Source organism: Akebia trifoliata, unplaced genomic scaffold (genome assembly GCF_017979445.1).
Source record: "Akebia trifoliata isolate Shusen 1 unplaced genomic scaffold, ASM1797944v1 Contig01006, whole genome shotgun sequence".
Taxonomy (NCBI): Eukaryota; Viridiplantae; Streptophyta; class Magnoliopsida; order Ranunculales; family Lardizabalaceae; genus Akebia; species Akebia trifoliata.
Genome location: NW_028237412.1, coordinates 252,239 through 279,777, shown reverse-complemented (window position 1 = coordinate 279,777; position 27,539 = coordinate 252,239). Strand labels below are relative to the sequence as shown.

General features: G+C 38.2%; 1 pseudogene across 1 annotated transcript; it reads right to left on the bottom strand.

Moving 5' to 3' along the window:
* Positions 1–18,795: 18,795 nt before the first annotated feature.
* LOC147380761 (protein PIN-LIKES 5-like) lies at positions 18,796–26,010 on the bottom strand (annotated as a pseudogene). Its single transcript, XR_015175140.1, has 10 exons — positions 25,707–26,010; positions 22,218–24,814; positions 21,398–21,503; positions 20,876–20,959; positions 20,659–20,780; positions 20,126–20,347; positions 19,896–20,015; positions 19,692–19,792; positions 19,533–19,586; positions 18,796–19,445 (listed from the first exon to the last, which is right to left on the bottom strand). The product of XR_015175140.1 is annotated as a protein PIN-LIKES 5-like (transcript).
* Positions 26,011–27,539: the final 1,529 nt, after the last annotated feature.

The window sequence follows — 27,539 nt, the reverse complement described above, 5'->3', positions numbered from 1 at the left end:
CACGTGGGTCATCTTCAGTGCCGAGATTGACCGAGTCTGTATCCTCAATGTTTGGCTGAACACCTTTTTCATGTCGTTCTAACAGGTCCTTGATTTCTTTAGGAGGGTATTCCACTTTGTCCTCAGACTCTTCCTCAATTCCCATGAGATCGAAGTCGAGTTCGAGATCGAAGTCATACTCATCCTTTTCATATTCTGTTCTGTCCAAAGGTCCATCCGATTGAGACAAACCCCTTAAATTATGAGAAAACTCTTTTTTTGGTTTTTGGAATATATCTATTTTTTTGAGATTTTGAAAACTTTTTGATTTTTTTGTTTTTTGTAGACTTTTTGATTTTTGAAGACTTTTTGATTTTTTTGATTTTTGAATGCTATTTTCTGGACATCTGAAATAAGAAGAACAATTATGCATTAGTAAAGATAGGGAGCCCTCAAAATAGTCTTTACCCGAGGACGAGGGCTCGTTATGATCCTCGGGCAAACTGATGTTGCCTAACGGCGTTTTTTTTTGAGGCTATAGTAGCCTCAAGGGTTAGAGGGAACTCTTCCCAATTGTTCAGAATTTCCCCTTCTCTGAGGGGACGGATGAGATGTGAGAGTGATTTGTTGGGTGATTTGATTGGTGGTTCGTCAGCGCAGAGCTGGATCGTTTGGAAGAAAAAAGAATTACATCAGCTAGAGCTGGCATCGACACGGAGTCGGTAAAGCACTTTAAAAGAAATTACATCAGCACGGAGCTGGCATCGACACGGAGTCGGTAAAACAGTTGAAAAGAAATTACATCAGCACGGAGCTGGCATCGACACGGAGTCGGGAAAACAGTTTGGAAAAAGAGATTACATCAGCACGGAGCTGGCATCGACACGGAGTCGGTAAAACATTTTAAAAGAAATTACATCAGCACGGAGCTGGCATCGACACGGAGTCGGTAAAACGTTTTGAAAATAAATTACATCAGCACAGAGTTGGCATCGACACGGAGTCGGTAAAACATTTTGAAAATTACATCAGCACGGAGCTGGCATCGACACGGAGTCGGTAAAGCACTTTAAAAGAAATTACATCAGCACGGAGCTGGCATCGACATGGAGTCGGTAAAACAGTTGAAAAGAAATTACATCAGCACGAAGCTGGCATCGACACGGAGTCGGGAGAACATTTTGGAAAAAGAAATTACATCAGCACGGAGCTGGCATCGACACGGAGTCGGTAAAATATTTTGAAAAAGAAATTACATCAGCACGGAGCTGGCATCGACACGGAGTCAGTAAAATATTTTTAAAAGAAATTACATCAGCACGGTGCTGGCATCGACACGGAGTCGGTAAAACATTTTGAAAAGAAATTACATCAGCACGGAGCTGGCATCGACACAAAGTCGGTAAAACGTTTTTTAAAAGAAATTACAGCAGCACGGAGCTGGCATCGACACGGAGTCGGTAAAATATTTTGAAAAAGAAATTACATCAACACGGAGCTGGCATCGACACGGAGTCAGTAAAACATTTTTAAAAGAAATTACATCAGCACGGTGCTGGCATCGACACGGAGTCGGTAAAACATTTTGAAAAGAAATTACATCAGCACGGAGCTGGCATCGACACAAAGTCGGTAAAACGTTTTTAAAAGAAATTACAGCAGCACGGAGCTGGCATCGACACGGAGTCGGTAAAACAGTTTGAAAAGAAATTACATTAGCACGGAGCTGGCATCGATACGGAGTCGGTAAAACGTTTTGAAAAGAAATTCCATCAGCACGGAGCTGGCATCGACACGGAGTCGGTAGAACAGTTTGAGAAGAAATTACATCAGCACGGAGCTGGCATCGACACGGAGTCGGTAAGACAGTTTGAAGAGAAATTACATCAGCACGGAGCTGGCATCGACACGGAGTCGGTAAAACAATTTTGAAAATAAATTACATCAGCACGGAGCTAGCATCGACACGGAGTCGGTAAAACATTTTGAAAAAGTAGTTTATGCGATAAATCGAGTTGGAATAACCCATATTTTTTTTTGGTAGCCTCCAATTCAGTTCTCTGAAATCATCGTCGGCCAGGCGGATCTCCAAGGAAGAGGCGGCGCACAATGGCACTCTTAAATCACCTTGTTCCCTGAATAGACGTAGTCTATCCCCCTCGTATCAATAGGGTAAGATCTTTCTAGGCACCGACTTTGATTAAGGACTGCAATTGGTGCTTTTTTGAAAATTTTTATTTATTTTTTATTTTTTTATTTTTGAAAAAGTTGAATGCATTGGAGTTGATTGATCAGTTGTTATCTTTGTTAGATCATAGATGGATCATGAACTTGATTCGCTATGGGTCGTGGACTTGATTTGTTGTGGATCTAGGTTGTGGATCCAATTGAAGTGGATTTGGGTCGTAGACCCAGTTTGATTGGATCTGGGTCGTGGACCCAGTTGACATGGATCTGGGTCGTGGACCCAGTTTGATTAGATCTGGGTCGTGGACTAGTTTGAAATGGGTCTGGGTCGTGGACCCAGTTTGAAATGGATCTGGGTTGTGGACCCAGTTGGACATGGATCTGGGTCGTGGACCCAGTTGACATGGATCTGGGTCGGTAACCAGTTTGAAATGGGTCTGGGTCGTGGACCCAGTTTGAAATGGATCTGGGTCGTGGACCCAGTTGGACATGGATCTGGGTCGGGAACCAGTTTGAAATGGGTCTGGGTCGTGGACCCAGTTTGAAATGGATCTGGGTCGTGGACCCAGTTGGACATGGATCTGGGTCGGGAACCCAGTTGAAGTGTATACTCGATAAAGGACAAGTTTGATTATGACCGAGATCAATAGTTAGCCGCGTTGGGCAAAATTCGTTTGGAGCGGGATCGATTACAAGTGGTAGGCCCTGAGTTTTCTAGTAAAGTGAATCATTTGATCATTTTCAAGCTTTAAAACTCAAAATAAAAAAAACTTCAAGAAGAAAAGTTGTTAAGACTGACGTTAGGAACAAAATGAGCAAAAAAAAAATTTTTTTTTTTTTTTTTTTTTTAAGGGTCCGTTTTTCAAGTACGGACCTAACACTTTTTGGCTGGTCCGTGCTTCAAGTACGGACCAGAACATCAAATTTTTTTTTTTTTTTTACTGGTCCGTGCTTCATGCACGGACCTAAGAAAATTTGCCCAGTCCGTTTTCTAAGCACGGACTTGACAAGATTTCTTGAGTCCGTGCTTCAAGCACGGACCAGAACCTTTTCTGGCCTTCCAACCTTGCACTGTTTTTTATCCTCATCCCATTTTGGCCCAAAATTTCTGGGTTTTGAGGCACATAGCCTTTGTTTTTTGGCTTGGGCCACAAAAAATGTCACTTTTTTTTTTGATGATGCAATTATAAATAAAACGACTTCCCCCTTTTACCTAGGGGGACATAAAACAACATGTAAAATGGGAAACTTCCTAATATCTATACAACTTGCCATCGTGGGCTACAAGAAAAGAAATAAAATTACAACACAAACACGTGGATGGATACGAAATTAAACTTTGGAAACCTTAGTGTCCTTTGTCTATTAGTTACACTTCGATGCATGCGGTTTGTGGGTGGTTTTTCGGCTATCCATTCTTCAAACCTTGATGGACACCGAAGTGCACACATCTTGGGTTGGTGAATGGGGTGGATGTTCTCCTCCCAGCCACCCAAAATAGCGATCTCGGGGGCTTGAGAGTACCGGCATCCGAGGTTAGAAATATAAAGAGGAGGGGGGTGGCTTATGCATAGGGGTATGAATCGCATGTGCATGTGCGTGCATTTTTTGAATCGTATCCATCCTTACATCCCTTGTCCAAAAATAAAAAAAAATAAAAAAACATATGTAAATAAACATTACAACCATTCCCATGTGAAACTTGTGAAATAAATAAAACAAAACAAACAAAGCAAACGTTAGTAGATAAATAAAAAGAAAACACAACAAAAAGGAAGGCGAACACATTTTTTTTTTTTTTTTAAATAACCGAATCAAAGAAGAGGGTCGGACCTACTAGTATGTATCTTCCCCAGTGGAGTCGCCAAGCTGTGGACACGGGATTTTAAATGTTTTTTTAAAAAACATCCCTCCACTTTGGGGTGTTTTGGAGTCGTCACCATTCATTTTTGGAAATGGGTGTGAATGGTCACCCGAATTTGTATTTTTGAAAAACATGTCATTTTGACATTTTTTTGTTGACTCTCGTTGGATAATGCATGTTTGGTCCAACCTTGATTCAAGGTAAGGGGGTCCATTTATGGAGTAGGGAAGGTGTTAGGCACCCTACTCCATCCACGTAATGTGGTAATCTCGGATTCGATTTTTTGAAATAGAAAAAATGAAAATAAAAAAAAACATTTGATATGTGCCCTCAAGTGTGAGGGGCTTTCGATATAGGTTCAAATCATTGAGGGCACCCTTATGAAGAAGGGGCCCTTTGGTGATTTAGACCATAGTGGTGTGTGCAAAAATGTGGGAAAAGGGGAGAGTAGAAGAGGGGGTTAGAGGGGATGGTCCTTTTGTTGAACCCACCTTGACCCTTCCTTGACTTCCTTTGACCTTCCTTGACTTCTTCTTCCTTGCTTGATTTCTTTGAGAGAAGTTGGAGAGTTGAGAGTTATGAGATGCAAAGTTAGTTGAGGGTTAAGAGAGAAAGGTTGAGAGAGTGATTTCCTTTTTTATCTTTTTGAGGGTTGGATGTGGGATTTTTCATTAGGGCTTGAGAGTTGAGAGTGATGGGGTTTTTATAGAGGTTGTGGGTTATTTTGAGGGGTAGAGTTGGGTGAAATAATGAGAAGTGGTAGAATGGTGTGGGGTTTAAGAGAAGGGTATGTGTAATTGATGGAGGTTGGAGGGGGTATTTGTGTAAGAAGGTTAAATGGGTGAGTTTTGACCCAAATGGTTTGGATCCAAACCAACCCATTTGGGTTGAGTGTTTGGTGAGGTGAGTTTAAGATAGTAGTTGTGATTAAATGGTGTTTGATTTAAGAGAATGGATGATTTAATGAGGTGGTTGATGATATTTTGGGAGGGTAAGGGAGATGATGACATGTGTAAAAGTGGGTGGAAGTGAAGGGTGGAGATGAGTTGATGGGAAAGGATGAGTGTTTGATTTGAGAGGATGGGTGTAGGTGTAGGTTGTAGAGATGGATTTTGTAGGAAATGATGGAAGTAGATTAGGGGAGGGTGATAGGTTATAAGTGTTTGATTTGAGAGAATGGATAGGATAGGTTAGGGTAGGGTTATGGGTTGAATTAATTTTTGGAGGGAAGTAATGGAGTTGGTTGGTTGATTGGATGAGGGAGGTGGAAGGGGGTAATGACATGTGTCATATTGGGTGATTGGTTGTGATGTTGGGCTTGGGTAGAGAATTGGGTTTGGGTTGAATGATTTGGGCTTGGGTAGAGAATTTGGTTGGGCTTAGGTTGTTGGTTGAATAGGAATGGGTTTGGGTCGAGTTGAATAGGCTTGGATAATGGATTTGGACTTATGTTGGATTGAGTTGAGTTGGGTTTAGAAGGATGGTAAGGGATTTGGTCCGTGGGCCACGTGAAAGGCCTTGGGCCGTTTATTAAAAATAAGATGACAAAATTTATTGGATTTTTGGTAGGTTTGGGCTTCGGAACCCATTCCGATTTTTGCTATTTTTAGGGCACTTTGCGTCGAGGGCCCCCTCAAATTTGGGTGTCTACAGGTTCAAAGTGCAACCCCCTTCTCTATCTCTACCCTCTCCTTTTCCCTCCTCTAAATATCCCATTCTTCTCTTTATTTTTCCTTTTTTAAATGAGTGGACCCCAAGGCTAGATGTTCATAAGGGTCATTTCCATCAATGAAATGACCCTATGATCAAGTCGAAAATGAACCCCTATCGAGGGTACAAATACTCTCACGTGGCACGTTTATTTTCCAATATTCCTTAAAATAAAAATGACCGAGTTATGTAGAGGTTACCACCACTTGGCGGGAAGAAAAGGGTGCCTAACCCCTTCTCTTTTCTCCAACCGAGCCGCTTACCCAAATCTCTAGGTTCGATCAACCCTTATCCATTGTGAGTCACTAACACAAAAAAATGTCATTTTTTTTTTTGCAAAAATGTACATCGGGTGGCCATTCACACCCACTTACAACTTGAATGGTGGCGACTCCAAATTTTCGTAGATATGACTGTCGTAATGACGAAAACCACGTGTCTACAGTTGACGACTCCACTGGGGAACTTTGGTTCATCTCTCGTGACAAACTCGATCATTTTGAAAAAGAAAAAAAAACACAGAATTTTCTTTTACTAATGTTGTGTGTTGGTTGTTGTTTGTGTGTTTGACTATTTTGAGTTTTTATTCCGATGATCACATTGTAATATTTACTTACATTTTTGTTTTGCTTCGCTATGATATTTGTAAGGGGGTCGATGAAAAACAATTAATAAAAAATGCACATGTGCACATGCGAGCATAGCCCCACTTCCAAGCCACCCCACCCTCAATATATATAAACCCCAATGCTTAGTAGTTCTACGGCTTGAGATCGTTATTTCAAGTGTCGAGAATGAACACATCAAACCCGATCACCAACCAACGACGTGTGTATCTCGGTATGCATCGAGGTTTGAAGATCGGGTAGCCGTGAAGCCACCCATTAAACCACATGCATGTGCCCGATTAGACGAGGCTAGGACACAAGTTTTTAATTCCATATCGACCCCCAAAATAATGTTGTATGCAATTGTTGTGGTAGGGCCTTGAAGCCCAAGTTGTAAGCCCAAGAGTGGCCATTAGATCATAGGTTTATTTTAATCTCCTTTTATCTCCCCTTAGGTAAAAGTGAGGGAATGCTTATTGCATCATGTTCAACAAAAAAAAAAAACAGTGAGCAAAAGGTTTAAAATAGGGAGACATAGAAAACAAGGGCAAAGAAAACAGTTTTGTAAATTTCCAGAAACTGGATTTCTTTCTGGTTCGTGTCCATGACACGGATGGACAAAAATGAGCATCATCCGTGTTGCGAACACGGTTGAGTCAAAACACACTTCATCCGTGTTTGGAACACGGTTGGAACAGTGATTACTTTACCCGTGTTTCGAGCACGGTTGAGACAGTAAATGTCTCATTCGTGCCCAAAACACGGATGACAGAATAAAGGTTACATCCGTGCCATTAACACGGACCAGAGTGAACTTGACCTTATAGAGTGAACTCGACAGTCCATTTTTGAAGGGGGCCCATTTACAATTGATCAAACATTGACGGCACCCTTAGAAAAATCCCAAGTTTTAGACGAGTTAAGTAAAATGGATTTTGATTAATCAATATTTTCAAAAACAAAAAAAAAATATAAAAAAAAATATATAATAATAAAAACAAAAAAAAGGGGGAAGAATTTGCGGATTTCCCAACTCAAAACAATCTTGTGAACCGGGCTCCCACTTGCACCCATTTGAATCGGGCCCACGATCCAAACCATTCCAATTGGGTCCACGACCCATATCCATTCCCAACTGGGTCTACGACCCAGATCCAATCCAACTGGGTCCACGACCAAAATCCAATCCAATTGGGTTAAGACCCAAATCCATTTTTCAACTGGGTCCACGACCCAGATCCATTTTCAAACTGGGTTACGACCCAAACCCAATCCAACTAGGTTACGACCTAGATCCATTCCCAACTGGGTCTACGACCCAGATCCATTCCAACTGGGTCCACGACCCAAATCCAATCCGACTGGATTAAGACCCAGATCCATTTTTCAATTGTGTCCACGACCCAGATCCATTTTCAAACTGGGTTACGACCCAGATCCATCCCCAACTGGGTCTACGACCCAGATCTAATCCAAATGGGTCCACAACCCAAGTCCAATCCAACTGGGTTACGACACAGATCCAATCCAACTGGGTGACGACCCAAGTCCATTTTTCAATTGGGTCCTCGATCCAGATCCACTACAAACCAGATCCATATCAAACTTCAAACCAAGTTCATGATCTAACAAAGATAACAACCAATCGATTGATTCAAATACATTCAACTTCTCAAAAAAAAAAAGATTAAAAAAAACACCAATTGCAGTCCTTAATCATTGATACGAGGGGGATAGACTACGTCTATTCAGGGAATAAGGTGATTTAAGAGTGCTATTGTGCGCCGCCTCTTCCTTAGAGATCTGCCTAGCCAGCGGTGATTTCAGAGAACTGAATTGGAGGTTACCAAAAATATAGGTTGTTCCAACTCGATTTACCTCAAAAACTACCTTTTTCAAAATATTTTCCCGACTCCGTGTCGATGCCAGCTCCGTGCTAATGAAATTACTCTTTCAAAATATTTTTTCAACTCCGTGTCGATGCCAGCTCCGTGTTGATGGAATTTCAAAATGTTTTCCCGACTCCGTGTCGATGCCAGCTCCGTGCTGATGACATTACCTTTTCAAAATGTTTTCCAGACTCCGTGTCGATGCCAGCTCCGTACTGATGAAATTACTTTTTCAAAATGTTTTCCCGACTCCGTATCGATGCTAGCTCCGTGCTGAGGAAATTACTTTTTCAAAATATCTTACCAACTCCGTGTCGATGCCAGCTCCGTGTTGATGCCAACTCCGTGTTGATGCTGACTCAGTGTCGATGCCAGCTCCGTGCTGATGAAATTACTTTTTCAAAATGTTTTCCCGACTCCGTGTCGATGCCAGCTTCGTGCTGATGAAATTAATTTTTCAAAATATTCTCCCAACTCCGTGTTGATGCCAACTCCGTGTCGATGCCAGCTCCGTGCTGATGTAATTCTTTTACAAAACATTTTATCAACTCCGTGTTGATGCCGGCTCCGCGCCGAGAAATTACTTTTTCCTCAAAACTCATAATAAACAACTTTACTTGATCTAATAAAACATCATGCATCTTCATTTTTTGTAAATAAGATAGTAACACTTGGTTGTCTGTACCCATAGGTGGCCAAACGAAAGAAATACAAGCAGCCAGAAGTGCCTCATTATTTTCTCAGATCGTCTACCGTCACCATGAATTCTTTCGAACCGACACAACCTCCAGTAACCGAAGCATCAGGTATCGACCCGCAGATAACAACACTACTAAAGATAATTGAGAGGCAAGCAAAGATAGTTAGTACTGTGTTAGCTAACACCAGCATCCTACAAGCTCAAACGATACAACAGCACGCATCCGGGTCGAATCAAGAGTTACCCGAACAGCTTCCACAAGGACCTCAAACCACAATGCCGCCTGCAGTACCAGAATACCAGGGGCCTCCACTCTATATCCCACAGAATTGACCACCCCTTGTGGTCATTCCTGACGATGAATGTGAATATAGGGTTACGGAAGCCAAAAGCGCAATAGATGAAAAATTAGCTCAACAAATCGAGTCTCTGTAGGAAGAAATGAGGAGAATGAAAGGCCTAAACACCATGAGTAAAACGCGATTCAAGGATCTTTGCTTCTACCCCAATGCTCAATTGCCGGCCAAGTTCAAATGTCTGAAATTTGAAAAATATAACGGAGTAGGGTGTCCGTTGTCGCATCTGAAGTTGTATTGTGGATCCATGTGTCAGTACGGCGAAGATGACAGGTTGTTGGTACAGTTGTTCCAGAGGAACTTAACCGGACCGACGCTCAAATGATTTTTTGGACTAGATCACTCACTCATTAAGAACTGGCAAGACTTAGCCGAAATGTTCTGGCAAAATTACCGGTTCAATACTGATGTGGGGCTAGATCAAAACGACATGGCCAAAATGACAAGGAAGTAGAGGGAAACGATGAAAGAGTATGCACAGAGATGGCGAGAGTCCGCCTTACAAGTAAAGCCTACAATGACAGAATAAGAGATGAACACTACGTTTATCTCGACGCTAGGGCATGCCTTCTATACTCATTTGGTGGGGCACACCACGGGCACATTCTCGAATCTAGTACAAGTGGGGGATCGGGTCGAGGACGGGATCCGAACCAGTCTGATCTTCGATTTCACAAGCCTAGGGGGAACAACAGGAATCCCTTCTTAGAGGAAGCCAGTGCCTCCAGGGAAAAAGAGGGAAGAAACTCAGGTCAATAACGTATAGCCGAATCGACCTCTCTTCATCCCTTCACCAGCACCGAGACCACAAACACCGTCAACTTCATGGGCACCAGCACCGCCAACATGGAATCCTCCACCTCAAAACCAATTCAGGGCAAATCCTCCACCAGTTGCACAGCAGGCACCATTATATGGGCAGAATCAGCAGGCACGACCCAACAGAGTAAACAGAGTGTTTACCAGGTTACCTATGATATTATCAGAATTACTGCCAATCTTACTCAGGGGTGAGTATCTTGCAAAACGTCCGTCGAATCCTGAGGCTGCCAAAGGGCCAGGGTATAACCTCAATTTATTCTGTGAATTCCACATGGGTCCACCAAGGCACACTACAGACCAATGCTGGCAGCTCAAGCATCAAGTACAGAACCTGATCGATAAAACGGCTCTCATCCTGGATATGCCTGCCAACCCGCCCCAACCATAGAACATCAATCAAAATCCCCTACCTACTCACAATGGATAAGGGAGTGGGCACATGGTAAATGTCATCTATAGAGAACTCGACTTCAATTCTGCGGATTTGATAGCACCTATTGGGACAAAAATCAGGGTCTACCTAACCCAGGAATCCAAGGCATCAACGGTCAACACAGTCAACCACTACACAACCAACGCATCCCAAAATTCACTGCCACCACTCAGATTGGCCGACCTCACCATCCATCCTACTCATCAAAATACGACTACTCGACCACCCTTAGTCATACCTTACGGATCACCCCATCATCAAAATTCAACCCGGTGTCCCCTTGTCATACCTTACGTACCACCATATTATCAAGGATCAACTCGACCCCCCCTTCATATACCATACACTTCATCTCCACGTCCACCACTCGTCATTTCATATGCTCCACCAACTACTCACGTAACTCCTCCTACTACCACTACCTCCAAATCGTCACCACCACCCCTCATCCTCAATATGAAACCCGATCCACCACCCATAACCATACGCTCACCTAAACCATTCCCCTATAGTTCTGATCAGGCAATTCCCTAGAACTATGAGACCACTATCACCACAATCGCGGGGGTCGAAATAAAGAAGGAAACAATAGTGGCTGACATCGGTCATATGACAAGGACAGGAAAATGCCAAAAATTATCAGAAAATAGGGTGAATGTTAAGGAAGAAATGGAAGAGACTGCAAAAGAGGTAACTAATGAAGATAAAAGGCAAGCTAAGGGAAAGGGTAAATTGTATAAGGATGAGAAGACGGAAGAAAAGGTAAAGGTGACAGACAAGGAAGCTGCAAACTTTATTAAGTTTGTTCTCAAGAGTGAGCATAATATAGTAGACAGATTAAATAAGCAGCCAGCTCAAATCAGTATTCTGGGACTGATGTAAAAATCTGAAGAACACCAAGGGGTACTACTGAGAGTTCTGGGGAGATCGCATGTACCCGCCACCACCTCGCCGACGCAGTTGGAACAAACGGTTGGCCAAATCATGGCCTCCAACCCTATTATTTTCATGGAGAATGAATTCACGCCTAAGGGAATGGGGCACGTCGAACCACTAAACATCATGGTTATATGCAAGGGCATGATGGTCGCCAGAGTATTGATTGATAATGGCTCAGCGCTTAATGTCTGTCCGCTCGAAACCTTTCGGAAACTCAACACTGATTGGTCGCATGTGAAACCCAACAACAAGGTTGTCCGAGGCTTCGACAGTTCGAGAAGGGATTCCCTGGGGGAGGTTGATTTACCTATCACAATAGGTCATTGCACCTTTGAAGTCATGGAAATACCAACGACATTCAATTTGTTACTGGGCAGACCTTGGATCCATATAGCCGGAGCAGTACCATCCTCGTTACACCAGAGAGTGAAATTTATCATGGGACAAAAGATGATATCCGTGTTGGCGGAAAATCTTATTCCAGCAGGGAGAGCTCTAGATGTGCCGTTTATCGATATCGAAATGACAAAGGACAAGGCACTCTACCATTCATACCAATTCGCTGCTGTTAATTACATCGAGAAAGGAAAGGAGAAGATAAGGGCAAAGCTATCAAGAACAAGCCTGATGATTGGTCGGATTATGAAAATGACAGGTTATCCACCCAAGCAAGGGTTGGGACCGGACGAAAGAGGAAGAACTACACCGGTCGAAGCAAGAAAGCATACCCCCTATTTTGGTCCGGGTTTTAGGCCCACTAAAAGGGATATTGCAGAAATGATCGAAAAAAAGAAAGAGCTTCGACTAGTAAGAAAGCAGAATCGGGAACCAAACATCTGGAATCTGGGTCGAGTCCCCCACATCAGTGTTAACTTCCCAAAATCACATGCCAGACCCGACAGCTTATCAGAACCACCATCAGCAAAAAAGTCAAAAAGGGTAAACACCAAACCATTGCACATTCAAGAAGACCCAATCGTAGAGTCCCAATCATCCTTCATAGAAGGCATTGATGTTCTATTCAATGGGGATTCCGATGAAAGTCCATCAGAGATTGCTCCAAAATCCACTAAAGTGGAGGTCACTACCAACCAAGAGAACAACTCACACATTTCATCGGGCATTGACTGGGCCTCAGTCGTCATCCCGCCAAACTTGGGAGGGACTATGCCCCAATCTAACAACAACCAATCGGAGATCATGGTCATCTCCGAACCACCATCCAGATCATGGTCAAATTGGTTATGAAGCTAAGTAAATCATATATTATAAAATCACTTGAATTCCCTAAAGCTCTTCTTTTAGAAGCTTGAGTTGTAGAGGCTCTACAAGTACTTAAATATGTAATTCAATGTACCGAAGCTCATTGGTGTCCTTCAAATAGTGGAGTGAGTTTTATCAGTTTTGAAGAAACCAAAACTAAAACATAAGAGTTTACTTGCCTGTTTTTGGAGGTTTAACACTTTAACTACAACCATACTTCAATAACTTACTTAATATGATGTTTTCCTTATTATTTTTATTAGCTAAGCCACTTATTGGTTCCATCTTCACGATAATAGCAGATAAAGGATTCGTTGAAAGTGTGGGGTCTTTAGACAAAGGTCCATACCGTCAATGGTGCATAAAGGAGCTATCCAGTGGCTTGGCCTGACTATTTTTTAATTTTTATGAACATGATTTTTTATTCTCTTTACAAGCTGCTACAGATTCGGTATGAAGTAGCAACTACCTTGTCCTTTTATTCATGAAATTTAAGTAGTCATTTAGTTTCTTGAGGTTTTGTTTCATATTTTAGTGTGATTTTGGTAATAATGGAGATTTCTAACATGCAAGCTAATTTTATAGTGAAAAACATCTGTCATTGAATGGTCTTGTTAGTTATACTTACCGATCTTGATAAATGGCATTGGCTCCATAGTTACTGCAATTTCATGGTGTTTTAGGTTTTCTTCTGACATTGTTGTCGTGCTTTCTTTTCTTAAGGTTTCCAAACCCAAACGTTTCCTAATGAGTAGATCTGGTTATGGGCGTAAAGGAAAAGCAATTCTATTGCTAACAAATGGTGAAGTACTTGGGAATGGCAGCCTTGGTGGCAGTGGATCTCTAAATGAAAGACAATTGCGGTTTGTTTCTAGTATTATGCGACATTTTGTAATTTCGATGGTGAAGTATTTAGTAATTTTGTAAATTATGAAAATTGTAACTCTTTTATCTATAAATGAATGTGATAGAGAACCTCAATGTTCTCTATTTGTGTCTATTTTGACTACGGTTAATAGGCATGTAGAAAAAAAATATTTAAAATTAAATTTTTGAAAAAAAGTTTAAATATTGGTGTATGATCATGTTAGATATCGTTTTGTAACTGATGTCTAAAGTCTCAAATTTAGAAAATCAGTCTTATAGACATCGGATTTTAAATCGATGTCTAAGGTGTTATTTTTGTGTTGTATTTTCAGATTTGGAACGGTTTTTAGCCGTTCCAAATTCTGAGATCTGGAACGGTTTCTAACTGTTCCAAATACTGAAATCTAGAACGGCTTTCAGCCGTTTAAACTCATTAACGACGCCTCGATTAGAGATGGTCCGGAAACCGTTTCATTGGGTTAGGAACGGTTATAAACCGTTCCTAATTTCCATATTTGTTTGTAGTGAGTGGACTATCATTCTTTTAGTCATGTTATTATGAAAAGGAGCTCGATTCTAGTAGACAAGTGAGCATCAGACAATGTTTGATAACATGAGAAAGGCGATGTCCAAGTCATTGACCATGACAGTGCCACTGATGGGTCAACCTTTTAGGCTATAGCTGGCCGCCATAGATAATGCAGTATGAGGCTTGTTGTGTCGAGAAAGTAAGGAGAATATGGAAAACTCAATCTACTATGTTAGTCACTCCCTCAGAGGAGTTCAGATATGATAAATAACTATCGAGAATACAAGCTTCCTTAAATTATGCAACACAGAAGATCATACACTACTTATTTGCGAACAGGGTCGTTCTGGTCACAAAGATTGGCCCCATAAAGTGCCTATTGGTTAAGCCAACACTTTCAGGAAGATTATCGAAATAGTTGCTACTACTCTCAAAATTAGATATAACCTATATACCCCCAAAGGAGATCAAGGGACATGTGGTGACGGACCTGCAAGCCACATTCCCTGCAAAAAGGTGTCATCGCTGAATTTCTTGAGAAAACTTAATGGAATCTAAAGTGATATAACCAGCAACACGGTATCATGTTCACAACCCTCTATGACCTTTAAACTAGATTTCCCATGCACAAACAATGCTGTGGAGTATGAAGCTTTCTTTCTAGGAATGCTGTTTGCCATGTTTGTGTGTTGATAAGTGCCTAAATGTTTATATTTTATCACGTATTTTGAAGGTACTTATTCAATTTTTCTTCTGCATAACTCAAGGTTTTAACATGGAAATCATGCATGTTTCTATTTCTAGGGCTTACACATAATATTTGCTCAAACATGACATATTGCATGTATTATTATGTAAATGAGGGAGATTAATTTGGTACAATTTATTTTGTAGGATTCTCAAGCCAATTCATCAAGATTAAAGACCCAAAGTACAAAATTGAGAACCTTTCTACACTCAAGGCATCAATATATCATATGAAGGCAAGTTTCACCATGGCACAGTTGGGTGATGTCATTTGGCAAACATTCTTTCCAGACTTGATTCTCACGTGTTGATGATCACAAAGAATGATCTCACATGTGTGCCACTCGGGAACATTCTTTAGAAGGCTACGTTGGGCTCAATGAGAAGATATCTCACTTGTAATTTTTTTGATAATTAGAATAGGTTAGATTAGGTCTTCTTCTACCACAATTCGCTTTAATTTTTTGAAGTGTATTCTATCCTTATTTTATCAATGAAGATCAAGTTTATGTTTATTTGAATTTCTCTTTCATATCTTCTTGATTTTGAAATGATGAGTGGTTAATTCCTTTCATTGGAGAGATTGAAGAAGCCAAGAGCAAGATGATCTAAGTTATTTAATTGATTTGACTTCAACTTCCTTTACTTAAATACTTTAATTAGGTTTATTCCTTTAAAATTTCTGAAATTTCCTTATGTGTTACGCTTAATCTAGATAGGTTAATCTTAGACAAATTCAAGTTTATCCATGCTAAACCTAAATAATGAATAATTGAGAGTTTAGTGTTCTAAGGGAAGCATCCATATTTTTTGATCTTCCATCTTTTTCCTCAATGATTTGATTTTCTTGTTAATTGGATTGAGGTAAGAGTGGATTGAGGCAGAAGTGGTTTGGTTGCTTAGATCTAATTATTCTTTTTGGATTCATCAAACCATGATCCAAGCTTAAATTTCCTTAGCAAATATGTCTGGCCTAACCTCGATAAATCTCTTATATCATTCAAGAGATTCTATTTGCAAGCCAACTTTTACCTACAACACACCAATTCTTTTGAAATTAAATGATTGGCTACATTTAAATTAGCGCATTATAAGTAAAAGCTGTGTGTTAATAAAATCTCCCTATCTTTCTTGCACCATGTCGAAATCCATCTTTGTCAGTTCAAGTAGATTGGGATGGATGTAATTTTCACACGTACACTCAATGTACTACCTACGTACTAATTGCAGCATCCTCTAGTGCAAGCTAGGGCTGGCAATGGGTTAGATAATATCCATTTACCTTACCCATCCGACTCAAGTTATTCGAGTATGGGTACGATTTTTTTTATCCCATTAAGAAGTCAGGTAAAATCATAAGTAATAATTTGAGCCAAATATTTTAAATTAGATATGGATATGCATCCTATCCGATCCAAATATTCGTTTATCCAAAGTTTAATACGGTAAATTCACAATAAGATATATGTATATCAAATGATTAAAATAAAAGAACTTAATTCTCTAGAGAAGGAAATCGGGATGTGGATACTTGAGCTTCCAATGTTTTGAGATCCAAGTAATCAAGAGATTCTATCTTGAGATAGGATTTGCCTCATTCAGCTGCAAGAGGTATGCCCTTTTCCGTTTTTGTAATTTTTTTAACATTAATACAATTATCTTTCATTGCTTGTTCAAGTTTCCACTTGCCTAAGTGGTAAATGCTTGAAGAGAGTTAATCCCATGGACCCATCTTTACGATCCAATAACCTCTAATCCCTTGCTTGCTTATTAAAAAAAAAAAAAAGACAAATTATGATATGTACGATTAGATATTATTATTATTAAGAAAATGATGGTATGCTTTAACACTATATGCTTAATAAATTAAAAAAACGTGGTCATTTAAATTATTTTTATTGAAGGATCTGCTAAAAGTTTACTTCCATCTGGTATTATCTAGAAATATGGGGCTAGAATGCATAGACAAAAACTTTCTGATAGAAAAACATTCAATCCCAGTCATTTAAACATGAAATCCAATGACCGGGATTTATCCTAGGATACATTAATTCATATCCTCAATATAAATGTATAAACATTGTAGAGTTTGCTCGTGTGCGCTTACGACACAATCATCCTTTTTGGGGTTAAGGGGATAAAAAGATAAAAGATAATAAAATTGTAAAGGAATTAGTGAAAAATGATTATAAGGTATAAGGGAAAAGACAATGAAGTTGTAGTTGTATTATCTTTTTGAAAATAATGATTTCAAAAAAAAAAAAAACTGTGATCCTTACTAAGGGTCGTTTTGCTCAAATGGATCCACCACATTAGCAATCAAACACCACAAAAATAGGAGAACATTTTCATTTGAGTTTGATCCAAGGTTTTGAAAATGGACCACTACCGAATTTCCACCTAATTCCCAAGTTTAAAATTAAAATTCAATAGTGAAAATTATTGATTTTTGGGAGTCACAAAATAATGCAAAGGACTCTTAGTAATGGTGAATTCCTTACTAACTTAGTAAGGCTAGTTGCACCCAACTTGATAAGGGAAATGGAGAAAGGGAAATATGGAGTAGGTGCTGTGTGAACCTCTCAAATCTTACGTGCCATGTAAATCTCTTTCAAATTATAAAATATGTTGGAAAATGATTAAATTGGGTCTCACACAAAGGTTTGTGTCACATACAACTGTTCTAATTCAATTATATTTTATTATATTTGATATTTGATAAGGGAAATGAAGAAGAATAGGGTAGGTGTTTTGTAAAGTGTAACCCTCTCAAATCGTAGGCGTCATGTAAAAAAATTAAGTGGGTCCTACACAAAGATTTATATCACACACAACTGTTCCAATTCAGTTATCTTTTATTATATAGATATAGGAAAACTTTTGCATGGATCAAAGGACCATGTAGAACCTGGACCAATGTTGACGTTTGGGCCACGTGGACTATTGCATTGGTCCAAATGACATTTCAACGCTCTAAAACTAATGACTAGGAAAACATACATTTAAAAATGATTAGATCTAAGACTTTGAAAATGGAAGGTTCTTGAAGATCCAAATTTTAAATTAAAATCAAATTGTAAAAATAAGTTTTTAGGGGGTCAACCCCGGATCAACCCAAGTTGTAGAACTTTCTACCCGAGTTTAACTCAATCCAACCATTAGGTTAGAACTCATTAATCCAAGCTCAAACCGAGATTGTGCTTCTAAAATCAGGTTGAGCTCTGATTAGCCCAAGTTAGGTAATTTTGGGCGGGTTAGGCTCATTGAGTAAGTCTAATTTCATTTGGATCAATATATAAATTTTATTATACAATTTAAAAAATAAATACAATATAAAAAATAAAATCACTAATAAATAAATTTGGACACAACCTCTAAATCTATTACTTTTAATATTATAATATATTTTCTCTAATTTTACAAATATTTTTAATGAGAGAAAATTATTTTTTTATCTTCATTGGATCTTGAAGACTTGCTACAATCAACCTCTTTATCGTGCCTATTGACAATTAACTTTTGTTGGCGGTTTATAACCATTCCTAAGTCACTATGAAACCGTTAACAGACCGTCTTTAATGGAGGCGTCGTTAATGAATTTAAACGGCTGGAAGCCGTTTTAGATCTTAGGATTTGGAACGGTTAAAAACCGTTCCAAATGTCAGATTTTGGAACGGTTTTAAACAGTTCCAACTATGTGTTTATATAATAAAAAAAATTTATATTAGACATCGATTTAAAATCCGATATCTATAAGACTGATGTACAAAATCTGAAACTTTAGGCATCGGTTACAAACCGATATCTAAAATAGTCATAAATCGATATCTAAACTTCAAAAAAAAATTTTAATTTAATTTTTTTTCTACGCATCTATCACCCACGGTCAAAATAGACTCAAATAGAAAACATCGAGGTTGTCTATCACATTAATTTATATACAAAAAGATTAAAAATCAGAAATAAATTTTATAATAAAAGAGATCACCAATTACATAATTCAATCGAACCTTTAAGAAAGGATCTGATTGGCTGTAGCGGCTACTAGCACTACTTGAGATCTTTGGTGCAGTTTGTGACTTGTGAGTCACGTCTTTTGTAATTGAGGCCACTGTGTTATAGAATTGTGGGTGCCACCCCACTACTTACTTGCATAGACATGTAGACTGTCGACCATACAGTCAGGGCGAGAGCTGCCACCAAGTATGTCCACAGAAAGAGGACAAAACACTCTTTTTGACCCACACCAAACAATTGTGTCATAGTACCTGTGAATGGTTTCATAATCATAATTAAATATTTATTATCACATAATTATTCGACAATTGGACGTAATGAAGAGATGATTGAAAGGATTTCATCAAATATGTATTAGCTACATATCGATATTCATGGCTGGTGGCAATGTAAACTGCACCATAAGCACGTATCGGAAGGAGACCAAGATCGCCCGCTGCTTTAACTACACCAATTCCAATTGCAAGAAGGATCATGTATCGTATACAAATAATTCCAATAACAACCAGAGGTTTCAATTTAGCTGACCGTAATCCTGTTTTAAGTTTAAAATAATAAACTTGGTTAAGATTCTGAATTTAGATCAATCAAAGTGGTGAACTGAATGATTAAAGATTTTCACCTTGAGTGAGGTTGCCCCCAAGAATAAGAGTTGATGCAAGAAATTGTGCCATCTCTGTAGAATAATTTTGATATCAGCATTCAAGAATAAAAAAGAACAAATGAAAAAGACCAAATGTTTTGCAAGATAAGCTTAGGTTTTACTTTTAATACTACATACCCAAGTAATTTGATAGAGTCTTGGATCACTCTTAGTGGAGCTCCATCACCAATGATGAGATTTTTCAGCCATGGTGTTGCCCCAAAGATGAATCCCACAATCTAATAAGCCACAGAGAAGCATAATTTTGAATTAACCACCAACAAAGTAGAGGTAGTGAAGCATTTCTTAAGGATATAAACCGAGATCATAAAAAGAACTTACAACAGCAATGGTCGGAGGTGCCAATAATTCCTCAGCAATTTGGTGGAGAACACCAGTTAATTTACCCCAGAAAGACACCTTGTCACCTACGAGCTTCTCGCTGGATAAGTGTGGTACAATCTGCAATGAAAATAGTTTCAAATTTTGGGATCAAGACCAGTATCATTGTTCTTGATATATCACCAAGAACACATGGAGTGGCAAGCAAAGAAACTCAATATTATACTTACAGCTTGGTTCTCTGTATCTTCATCAATGGGTTTTGTTGATGCCACTAGTACAACCACCTGGTCTTGATCTTCTCCCTTTAGAAGGTGAGTTTCCCCATTGGAATCCAAATCCTTATTGGATAGCCTTGAGTATTCCTCCTTAGACGCTAGAAGTGCTATGTACTTTATGCCTGAAGTACGAAAAAGGTGGTAAGTGTGAGGCCAAATGAAGAAACCACCGAGCTGCATCAAGTGAAAAACTAGTCTTAAAATTAGAAGTCCAAACCAAATGAAGCTGAAAAATCACTCTGTAGCGAACTCATTGAGTCACAAATCCTTTAGGACAATTGACACCACTAGCTACATCATAGTTTAATCCTAGTTGATGATTCATAAATAGCCCACGACAGAGTTGAGTTGGCTTGTGAATTGTGATGCATAATTGAAGGGATCCAACTTGGAGTTCTCCAAGACATTAACCCAAATGTATGATCACAAACACCACTCATTCTGTTTCATTTAATGGAAAGAAGGAAAATGTAAGATTGGTTTACCGCCATGGAGAAGGATACATAGGATAGTCCAACAGAGCTGCAAATACTACTTTCGCCGAATGGGCTACCATCCTCATTACAAATTGCAGGTACAATTATCAAGAGAAGGTTTCCCAAATTTCCTGCTCAATAAAAAACAACAATGCAAACTAATGAGGACTAAGTAATTAGGATGAATATTGAGGAATAAGTAGAAACTATGAACTCTAGAGACAACCTGCTGAACATGTAGCAATGATCAGGCCTTCTAGAGGTTCGGTTTCAGTATTTTTACAAGCACCCCATCCAAGAATTGCTCCAACTAAAAAGATTATCCCAATGTTAATTGGCATAAACCACCTGTAGAGACGATCAAAATAAAATGGGGTTAGATTGTTTGATTTTGGTTTTTCATTGTTGAAGCAACTTGGTTCCGCAAGAAAACTAGAACCAATGAACCAAGTCTTCTCATTGAAATTTGAACTGCCAGCAAAAATTTTAAAATATTTATCGAAAGGTATATATACACATTTTATAAAAATCAGGTTCCAGAATGATGTCTAGTTCCTAGAATATAGGAACGGTGTCTAAGTGGTACATTAAGGTAGGCATTTATAGCACATTGGGCTCCTAACCAAGCCATTTTCTTCAGGCACACAGCACGATGTATTTATTCTTAGATAAAAATCTGCCATGTAGACACTGTATTTTGCCAAAGCAACGGGACACCACCCTAGATTACAACTCAACTGATAATTACCTTGATATGCTTTCATGCCTTTTCCGATGCACCAACCTAGCATATCTGTCCACGTGTTTTTCATATTTACTGTACAAGGTAGGAACTGTGATTGACATAATAGTTCCTGTCAGCCATTCAAAATGAAAAATCATACCGAAGATTAGCATGCATTGCAATATTGTACAAAATATAAGATACATGCAAGGGAAATGCTCTGTGTCGTCACAGTAGCAATCGGCTCCTTTTACATCATGCAGATGCTTAATGTTAAATGCATGCGACCACTGGATGGAGACAAATGAAGACAATATCAAGCCTCAGCTCAGAGATATATGAGGGCTTACATGTATGTGTGCCTGCAAACAGGAATTTCTCAATGGATTTGAAATGACCTTGCACGCAAGTCTCAAGTCCAACAGGTATTGGTACACAAGCACATGCACTTAAAGACATTACATACGTACATACATAGGGATTGGCCCTACGTCAGTATCATTTTGCATTAGTTATGCCTATATAAGGACTAACTACTCATTCAACTATAGGTTCCTTGGTACTTACGAAAAAAATATAGGTTCATTAGCATCTTTAGACATGAGTATATGAGCATTTGTCTATGTTTGTTTATGCATGTGTGTATGAAGAAACAAACAAACCCATACACAAAATGGCATGCTACTCAGCATAATACTTGATGGTTATCTGCTAAGACGGAAATGCGACTGAAAACTAAGATACACTGGCAATGGGTAGATCAGAGTTCAAGACTAAAGATTCCAGAATAAAATGATTTACATAAGAAATTAGGAAAGAGATTAGACATCCATGTTTCTCATACCTTCTTTTGGGTTCTGGATTGCATACCATTAGAAGTACCTTTTGGGCCACCGGGTTGAATATGTCCAAAGAAACAATTGAGAAAGTGCGCTATCGCTGGCCCAAGATCTTGATCCTGTGACTCCCTCAGAATGTCTTGCATGGCCAGATAAAGGAGACACAATAGCAATATAAGATTTTGATTGATATAAGTATGCCAATGTCATACAGTAAATGCAACTACAACAAAAGAACATATAGTTTTTCATTATTAATCAGTGATAAGAATTGAAATATTCAACTATTATTTACTGCATTTTATTTTTTTCAGCTCACAAAGGCGTGAAAAAAATTATTTATGTGACAGCACAAGGGTTGGAAAAAACAAGTCAACTCTTTAGGGAGGCAAATCAAACCTCAAAGACCCACCAGACCACCATCTCTGTTTTTCACAAGATCTCTCACAAACCCCATCAACATCTTCCTTCTTCTCTGCAACTATCTATGTACAAAATCTCTTATATGTGATGCCAGTCCATCTGGGGTTGTGTTCTTGTGATTCAGAGCCTGATTGAACCAGCATCAATGTAAGAATGAAATATGATGGAAAGGATAAGAGATGATATTTATAAAAGAAAAGAAAACAAGGGAAAATGGAGGGTTATTAGGAGAAAGGAAAAAAGAAAAGCTAGAAAATCAATAGCTGTACTGGCAATATGCAGAAAAGTAAAAAAATTATTTGGACTAAACAAACTTAAACTCTTTACGTGTTCCTATATGGAAAATGCACAGGGTGCTTTGACTAGATTTAGTGTCACAAAAGCGATTGAGGACAAAAACAAGAAAGGAGCGCACCACCTAAAATTCTTAACAATATGAATGGCACTTACCTCCATTCTAGAGTGCACATTGACCCATATATGTGGATCAAATGATTTGGAGAGTTTTTGCATTATTTGGGCCTCCGGTTCACTAAAAGGAGCAATTCCCAGATTCTCTTCATATGGATCATAATCAAAAACCATATGCTCATATTAAGATTCCAAAGAAATAACCTTCATCTATGAACACTGGTCCCTTAACACTCAGATAGGTGTAGACCCATAGCTCAGTTGGTTAGACACATTGCAAAAAAACTCCAAGGTCATGGATTCAAGTCCAGCTTACCCATAAAAAAAATAAAAAGAAACACATAATATCCAAGTAACATAGGATATCAATCAACAAGCATGAAAAGTATAAAGGGGCAACTCCTACCCCCAGCAAGAACATTGATTTCTAATTGAATGTTAGAACGTAGAAGTTAATTTTAAGAATTTGAATATCCAATACCCAAAATACAACAAACTTGAACTTCCAATAACAGGTTTATTTGTAAGGTTTCTTATTATGTTACACAATAGTGACCCAAAAAAACAAGTCAGGTTCTGCTTCCAAACCTTTATGGAACTGATTTGGTGAGATTCTTTGCTGGAAGACCACTCATCAAAAAAACAAGTCTCTCATACTATGCTCTAATATAATAGAGCAACTGCATGAAACCCATTTTGGTACCTATAGGCTGCTGGTAGATAAGAAGTGAAGTCCATAAATATGTTTGAAAATGATTTCCTTATACATTGTAAGCATAATCAAGTCAAGATAGCACCATTGAACCCATTCCTAATTTTAGCACACATTGTTACCTTTATCACAAACTTCTCAAGTGTATTGTTTAGAAATTTTGTGTCCATGTTTGGCATTGATTGATCTTCACTTAAGATGGAAATGACCCTCAATGCGAGTTTAGAAGTAATAAGTTCCCTCGAATATAAGCCCCAACGGAACACAAAGTTAGTTTGAAATTTTACTGATACATGCATAGTTCTATATCGACTTCAAAAGTTCATGTACAGTAAGTTGATAAAAAATCTGTTGTCATACTACTAAACTATATGGTTATACCACCGAAACTTGATTCTTTAGTCTCAGAGAGCATCCGGAAATGCATCCCAATAGATAGAGTGTGAAATACAGCTTTAGCATACTTCGAAAGAGGTAAGACAAACTCAGATGGACTAACTCTACAATTACAACATAAATGCAATCTACAATTACAACATAAATGCAGAGGTTTCCATCAACCCAAGAGAAGTATAAAAAATAAATCAAGATCTCATAAATTTAAAATAAAAATTACAACAAAATTACTTAACAACTTAAAGTTTGTAATTATTCTTGAGAAATGTTTTGATACTTAATACCAAGTACCAACATTTGATGAATCAATCAATGAGTAGTGATTCAAAACAAAACAAAAGTATGAGCTAAGAGAGAGATGAGTTGAGAAATAGTTGCTTACCTGCCAACAACTCTATATGAATACTTCTGACTCATCAGACCATATTCTATAATCATTGTAAATACTATTGAGGTACACCTAAGAGTGATGTACATGGGAATGTTTACCGCACGTACAAAAAGATGTGAACCACCAGATGTTTCAGTGCATAAAAAATAGATGGATATACATACTCTGCAACCAAATGTGTCTCTAAGCTGTGAAAACCTCTTATGGAGTGGTGCCCCAAGCTCGGATTCTAAGGTTCTTGTGTGTGATGCCCCCTTAATGTAGCTTACCTACCAAAACAAAGCGTGCATGATAAGAATCAAGTGATCCTCTGTCTATATGAGAATTAGCAGTAGTATCCAACCCAACTATCTAATGCATTTGTTCTTAGATAATACATAGAAACATTTATTTTTGGATAAATTCCCACTTATTTTGGATGATGTGATGGAAAAAAAATTCCTACTTTCTAACGAAGCAGTGGAGACCAAATACAAATGCTTTCTTCTAAACCAAACTCTAACATACTCATTAGTGGTTAATTTATAGAAATATTTTAAGGACTTCTTTAAACTTCGAAATCTGTTACAAACTGTTTGATAGCTTATTGAATCCCTGACTTATGAATGTAATGAGACTAGATTTCTAAATAACGTGGTTTTTAAATTCAAGTGAAGCTTTTTGAAAATGTTAGTGTGTCCATCAGCATACATATCTAACAGATTGAAAAATTCGATAACAAAACTGCAAATGTTAATAAAGAAACAAAATCAACCAGAACGCTACAAATAAATCAAGCAAAACTAGATTTCTTCTTCTGTGAATCAACGCAACCAAAGCACACTTCAAATCTAACAACCTCTATCGAAATATCAACGAAAGATCTAAACTGATTATCTGAATCTAGGTCTCAAAATCCCTAAAAATAATAGAGAGATCACTCATCTTTAAAATCTTAACTATAAAGAGATTAAGAAGCTCGAAGGTCACACTGATTGAGATCAAAACCAATTAGATCTCACAGAATCATTTGGCTTCAAGAAAAAAAATGGAAAAAAAAAATAGAAAAAAATATCCTCAAAGGAGCAGATTTTGAAAAAAAAATCCCTGATCAACCCGATTCAGAACAAAAACTCAAAGAAAAATAAATGTCGATTCTAGGGTTTTTGTTTAAGATCTTACATAATTGCTAGTCCAGTTCCTTATCGAAATCGAAGATGAATAGGGTTCAAACGAGCTTGACATTTTCCAAATCGAAGATGACGAGGGTTGAAACGAGCTTCACCATCTCATAATCGAATATGAATGGGGTTGAAACGAACTTCACCTTCTCAAAATCAAAGAAGGATGGGGCTGAAATCGATTTGAATCGAAAAAATCTTTGAAATCGATGGAAGAAATATAAGAGTGGAGAAATCGATGGGAGAGATAATCGTTCCTGTTAGAATGAGAGCCCTGAAAGGTTTCTCTTGGTTTTTTCCCATCTATAAGTGCACATTAAAAACAGACTTTAAGGGTGAAACAGATTAAATCCATTTTTAATTCGAAACGGCTAAAATCCGTTTTGTTCCTAATTCAGCATTTTCTTGTAGTGCGAGGACTACTCCAATAGGACTCAAATAGGGCATTCTACCGTAGTCCAGCCACAAAGTAGTTCGATAGCCCCACATTTATATTTAATTGTTTACTATAATAAAAGGTCATTTGATAATAAGAGTATAAATAAAGACAATGAATTTAAGAAAATTTACTGAAATGCCATAAATATAATAGGCCCCTTAAATTACTTATTTTCTTGATGATGATGATTGTATTGATGTTGATGATATGACATGATCATGATTATTATTACTACAATGATCCTGCTGATCATGGAAATCATGATTGACGGATAATCATGATCATGACAACTTGATGATAAAAATCTTATTCTTGCATGATCTAGATGCATGGTAATGCTAATGATGATGATGATAAAGATTTTGAAGATGATGATGAACATGACAATGATGAGTACTATATTAACAATGAGGATGATGATTATTATTATGATCTTAATGACCACAAGATAAAGATGATAATGGCATCTGAGTCATTTTTATTAATCAATTATAGTAAATTATGGTCAGGGGGGCATGTCAACAGTTTGGAAACATAGCTGTATCTAATGTTCACAAAACACGGTGAGTTATGTCATTTACAGTTTATTATAAAAGAAATTTACCAAAACGAAAAAATTTACAAATTTATTTATCAAAACGAAGTACTATAAATCTTATTTTACCAAAATGATAAAAACAATAATTTCCATATTTTTACTACCGAAAATATCCTTTTTGTCTGAATGAACCTTTTGACATGAGATCAGAATGTATTTTATATAATGTCAGAAGGAACCTTCTCATGAAATATCTTTACATACCTTAGTTGTCCCTCCAGACTATGCACATCACCAGATTCTTTAAATGTAAAAAAAAAAAAATACGATCTTGGTGGATAGCGACAGCACTCATAATTTTCTCCACACTAGATTGGCAAGATGCATTATTGGGTTGGTTCCTGATAAGGGGGGTGGGACCTAAAGTTATGATGGAAAATGGTGACAAACTCACAAGCCATGGCCTTCACCATAATATTTAGTTTACTACTCAAAAACATATATTTACAGTTGATGTCCAACTTTTGAATATATGGCATGTGACATGGTCCTTGGTGCACAATGGCTTCGCACTTTAGACCCAATTTTATGGGATTTTAGCGATTTTTGGATGCATTTTAGCGTAAATCAATCTATGATCACCTTGATCGATGAATCCAAATCCTCAATTGATGTAACTGATCTACCCACAGGCCTCAAAACTACCCTCGACGGGGCACCACTCGCCTTTCTTCACATGATTTCAGTTCATGATACCTTCACCAAGCTATCCTTACTAATTTCAACGATGTGTTTAGCACTCCTTCTGGTTTACGTCCACGTTGATCCCATGACCACCACATCTCTTTGTTATCGAA